The following is a 5,639-nucleotide window of genomic DNA, read 5'->3' as shown; positions in this document are numbered from 1 at the left end:
TGGAAAAGGGGCTTGCTTTAACTGGAAAGGAGGAAGAAAATCATTACAAAAGTAGAGGGGGGAGGAGGGACAAACAACACCAGGGTTATTTAATAAAGTCTCAAAAATCATTATTTCATACTTACCTAAAATTATATATAGTACATATAAGTACATATTTATAATCTCCATCCTCTATCTCTATCTATCTATCTATCTATCTGTCTGTCTGTCTGTCTGTCTGTCTGTCTGTCTATCTATCTATCATTTATTATTGTGTTTTATAAAAGAAAGAACGAAAGGGAAACAGGAGATATGTTTGGCAGAGGTGCTGTATGGTGTTGGGGGAGGGAGAAGGGGGGAGGTGAAGAGGGTGCCTGGGTGGGCCAAGGCTGAGGCATATCTTCCCCCTGAGGTACCAGCCATATGATGGGAGTATAGAATAGAGTTTATTTAGAGCATGAGGAGGGGAATTGAGGGAGTAGTAGAGACAGAGAAAGGGAGGGACAGGGAGAGATAGAGAGAGGGGGGTTAGAGGCTAGCCATGAGCACATGGAAAGAGAGGGGGATGGGAATGGGGAGAGAAGGGAGTCTGCTTTATACTGAGTCAGGCAGACCTAGTTGTTGCCAGATAACTGTGGCATGGAGCCTAGAATAAATGCGAACATTCAATTTCTCTCTCTCTCTCTCTCTCTCTCTCTCTCTCTCTCTCTCTCTCTCTCTCTCTCTCTCTCTCTCTCCCTCTCTCTCTCCCCCAATCTATCTATCTAAATATCTATCTATCTATCTATCTATCTATCTATCTATCTATCTATCTATCTATCTATCTATCTATGTATCATCTATTGCTGAATCCTACATAGCTGTGGATAGTACAACATGACATAATCCCTTGCCCTAAAGCAGAGGCAGCAAGGCATGGCCCCTATGAGTGTTGACAGTTGCTGTAGGTGTAAGGCTTGTTTGTATAATAATGTTTATATTTTACTCTGTGTTTCTCCTTTGGGGGAATGTCCTCTCTGCCAAGGTTAATGGCTCCAGGATATTCAGAACATCACGAACCCAGGAAGTAACAATATGTCTGTGTGACATGAGTTCAAGAATATATAAATGAGCGTAAGAGCTGTCCTTTCCAGAATTTCTCACCTATGCAAAATATAAGGATGAATTGTATGAGGGGCTTCACAGACTTGAAAGAACAGAGGCTGCTGCATTTATGAGTTGATAAAAGGAAAGGAATAGTAAAAAAACAAACAAAAACAAACAACAACAAAACAAGTCTTATGGTTCAAGTAATGAAGAGACACCAGGAAATAAGGGAGTGGTCATCTCAGGATGAGATCCTATCCAGCCAATTTACAAAGGTAGGCAGATCTCTGGATTCATTTGCTATGTTAAAAAAGGTGTACTTTCTGTCATTTTCTATGAATCAAGGAGTTAAGGTTATAAAATTCCAATTTGTGTGATAATCAAAAGGGAATCTGGCATATTTGACTGAATTGATATACAAATAAAAAAGACTAGGCTTTGTTTGGTCTGCAAAAGAGCACTACCTAGAGAGAACTGCTTGGAGAGATAACATAGCTCTTAAAGAATTTTTTCTAGAAGGTTTTCTGACCAACCAGAAAACCTAAAATGTTGGAAAACCCTAGAGATCTATCTAAAGAGCTATCTTGAGCAGACTACAGAGTTGTCAGCTTGCATCCCATCATTGACTTGAGTCCTTTCTTCTGCCACTCCCAAACATCCCTTCCTCAGAACCCTCTTCCCAAGCAGAGGCTGGTTCTATCTATCTATCTATCTATCTATCTATCTATCTATCTATCTATCTATCTATCTATCTATCTGTCTACCTATCTACCTATCTAATCTTAAATGACAATGCTTTACACAAGACATATAATACTTAATAAAACTCCATAAAAACTTGTATTGCAGAGGTTGAACAGGATAGTACAAATGATAGATAGATGATAGATAGATAGATAGATAGATAGATAGATAGATAGATAGATAGGTAGATAGATAGATAGATAGATAGATAGATAGATAGATAGATAGATAGATAGATAGATAGAGGTTACTGCTGTTGCCCTAGTTCTTACTGAAGTTGGGTCCCTCTTGTACATTGGACACTGGACTCAGATGAGTTGAGCTGGCTCTAACCCAAAAGCCTCCTTTATGTGGTCTCACATTCATAGAACCAGAAGATGCTAAGGGAGGGACACAATCAATATTCCTATCTAGCTGTGATGCCTCTGAACTACAATAGTGGATAGTGTGGTAAGCTATTCTTAAAGTTGTGATATCTGTTTGGTAACCAACAATTAACTAAATGGATTTAAGTTCTGCTCAACAGATAGGAAATCATGACTGATTCTTTGTCAATGACTTAGGTTTGGGAGGTCATGGATCTTAAAGGTGAATTTACCATCACTACTTTACTAGACCAGCATAATTCTTAATTGCATTCTAAAATGTATTGTTATTTGTGCAGATTTTAGCTTTCTACCATCATCAAAGATGCTTTTCTTTGCAGCAAATGGAGACCATTACAGAACACGGCAACTGCTCTTAATGCACTAATTAACTGATCACTGGATGCCTAGTCCCAGCAGATACATCTACAACACAACTTCTGCACTTAAGGTCCAGTGAACATTTCAGAAAAGAGGGTGAAAAGATTTTAAGAACCTGAGGACCATGAGGTCTGCTATCAGATTGTGTCTCCTTGAAATGAAAAGTAGGCTACACTGTGATACCTCAACATTGTGTTTGCTAAACAACCTGAACAATGATAAATACCAATAGGCAGACTAAAGTTTAAGGTGGAAAATTTATAGAGCCCACACCTAGACAAAGAATTATAAGCAATAATGACTGCTGAGACAGCAAGAATTAGTCTCTCCCCATGATGAGGGTTCTAGTTTGTTATCCAGTACAAAGTAATTAGCTTAGAAATAGTATACATGTAAATAGTGTGGAATAATAATAAATGAAAAGAGGCCATCAATTTGAGAGGGAGTAAGGGGATATGGGAAATGTTGGAAATAGGGAAAATAAAATGGGTTAGAGGGAGGAAAAGGAAGGAAAGAAGTGATGCAATTAGATTTAAATTAAAAGTAAGATCCAGAAGTGCAGTTTATGTCTCCTAGTAGTAAGAAGCTCCATCCATAGTCTCAGCAACATAACACACAAACATGGGCTGAAAAAAGATGACAGCAACAGACATGCTAAAGTGGGTGTGGAAAGCCCACACAGTCATAGGAAGTCTAGGCAACTGAGCAATGCATTTCCTCAGGAGAGGAGAAATAGCATTTGCCAAGAAAGAACATATCAATTGGTTATCTAATACTGAATGGTCAGCCCTGAAAAGAAACTTACAAGTAACGTTATACAGGCTGAATAGTTATACTTAGAAAAAAATACGTATATACACACATATATGAATGTAATAACAATCAAGAAAGGGGACATGAATTTGAAAGAGAGCAAAGAACTGCATATGATATGACTAGGAGGGAGAAGTGGTGTGAAAAATCTTGAAATTGTAATGTCAAAGATAAAAAACAAGATGTAGAAAAGGAGCTGACAAGAAAGTGTGGTAAATCTTTAAAATTATACCAGAGGTTCAGGACACAAACAGGTCTTTTGTCCATAAATTCAACTATAGACTATGTATTATCTATACATTTTAATAACAGAATAAGTGTACCTGGACTCAAACTGTTATATATTGTGCAATGACACATGGATATAAGTATGATTTTACAAGTCATGAGATTAACTATTGAAATAGGGATGATCCTTGTATTATTCAACATTTTCACTTTCCAAGTTTTATATCACCAAAATCTGTACCTACTACTGAAGGACAGAATAGTCATAACATCTATAAATTTGATGTTGGATTAATATAGGAAGAGACTGGTGTGTCTGCAGTAAATCCTATGACTACCATCACAAAAGGAGCTTGTGTTTCAATGTTTTTATCTCATTTTTGTGCCCTATCATCTATCTCTGTCTTTATCTCTCTATCTCTCTATCTCTCTATCTCTCTATCTCTCCATCCACCCATCCACCCATCCATCTATCCATCTATCCATCTATCCATCTATGTATGTATGTATGTATGTATCTATCTATCTATCTATCTATCTATCTATCTATCTATCTATCTATCTATCTATCTATCTATCTATCATCATATCTACCTATCATCTGTCTATCATAATGTATGACATGCACATATATTTATTGACTTTTGCACTCAGTGAATAATCCCTCTTATGATTTGTAGTATTTCTGTATGTTCTGGGAAGGTAGATTAGCAGATTAGTTCCAAAAGGAGCCCCAAACCATGGATGGCACAACTACAGCACACTGTTTTAGAGCTTCCATTTGGGTAAATAAGAAAACCATAGCTAATACTTCTCAAAGAAAGTATTTCAAGTTCTACCCAGTGTTTCCTTTGTAATCCCCCACTCCTAAAATTTCAGAAAACTGAACTTTCAAGATAATTGCAGTTTTACTTGTATTGCTGAAGACTAAAGATGCCCTGAAGATGAAGCTGCCATACCTGTACCTCTTGTTCCCATAAACACAATTTTAGTGTTTTGTCTAAAAGGGAGAAATTTTTCTTCCATTTAACATCAGGCACTTTTTAGTTTCTGCATTAAGAGTAATTCAGCACATCACCATTTATGCCTCTCATTTTCTTTTCCCTCTTAATAACTCTGTGAGAAGCTAGCATCATTTAAGTTAACCCAAACATCAGATGAAAAGCCAACACTAAGCATTAGATGTTCTACACTAAACTCCTAACTTGTATTTCAGCTGCTCTGTCAATATCTCCTTGGCTCACACTTAAAAAACAAAATCAGTGTTAACCATTTTTTCTCCTTTATTTTTTGCAAATAATTTTTTAAAGGGCACATTTAGGTTCACAAAAAAATTGAGAGGGAGCAAAACTGATGTGTAACCTTTGCATTTGCAAACAAAGTTTCCTCCTTTATATACACCATACAGACTGGACAGGGTGTATGTATGTTTTTAAAAGTATTATTGTGTATACATATACATATGTATATATAACAATAACGAATGAAAAATCATGGGATTTGAAATTGAGCAAAGATTTGGAGGAAGGAAAGAGAAGGGGGAATGATGTAATTATATTATAATCTCAAAGAAAGAAAGAAATAATGGAAAAACATAAGGAGCAAAGTGGCATTCTTTTAACAAGCAGTGAGCCTACATTGGCACAACATTATCCCTCAAACTCCATAGCTGGCATTGGAGTCCACTTTCAGACTGTATAATCTTTGGATTTTCTCAAATTTGATGACGTGTCTCTACCATTATAATATTGCACAGAGTAGCTTCCCTGCTAAAATCCCACCAAACTCTAGCCGTGTATTTATCCTTCTCTCTCACCCACCTCTAAAAACACCAATCTTTTATTATTGTTATTTCTATTGTTCAAACTTTCCACAATGTCACCTAGTTAGAATGAGAAAACACAGACTATTACAACTTTGGCTTTCACTGAGTAATGTGTACTTAATGCTCTTCCATGTTATCTCCAACATGATAGATAATTACTAATTAGTATTAGATAATAGCCTTCTTCAGTTGCCACACTTATCCAGTAAATTACT

At 36.5% G+C, this 5,639-nt stretch overlaps 1 non-coding gene across 1 annotated transcript; it reads left to right on the top strand.

Annotated features, from left to right (window-relative positions):
• Positions 1-1,552: 1,552 nt before the first annotated feature.
• Gm22836 lies at positions 1,553-1,613 on the top strand. The gene has a single exon (XR_003948443.1). It is a non-coding gene; the product is annotated as a U7 small nuclear RNA (small nuclear RNA).
• The last annotated feature ends 4,026 nt before the right edge of the window (positions 1,614-5,639 follow it).

Source organism: Mus musculus, chromosome 9 (genome assembly GCF_000001635.26).
Source record: "Mus musculus strain C57BL/6J chromosome 9, GRCm38.p6 C57BL/6J".
Classification (NCBI taxonomy): domain Eukaryota; kingdom Metazoa; phylum Chordata; class Mammalia; order Rodentia; family Muridae; genus Mus; species Mus musculus.
The sequence above is the reverse complement of the archived record's forward strand: the minus strand, read 5'-3'. Positions and strand labels throughout refer to the sequence as shown.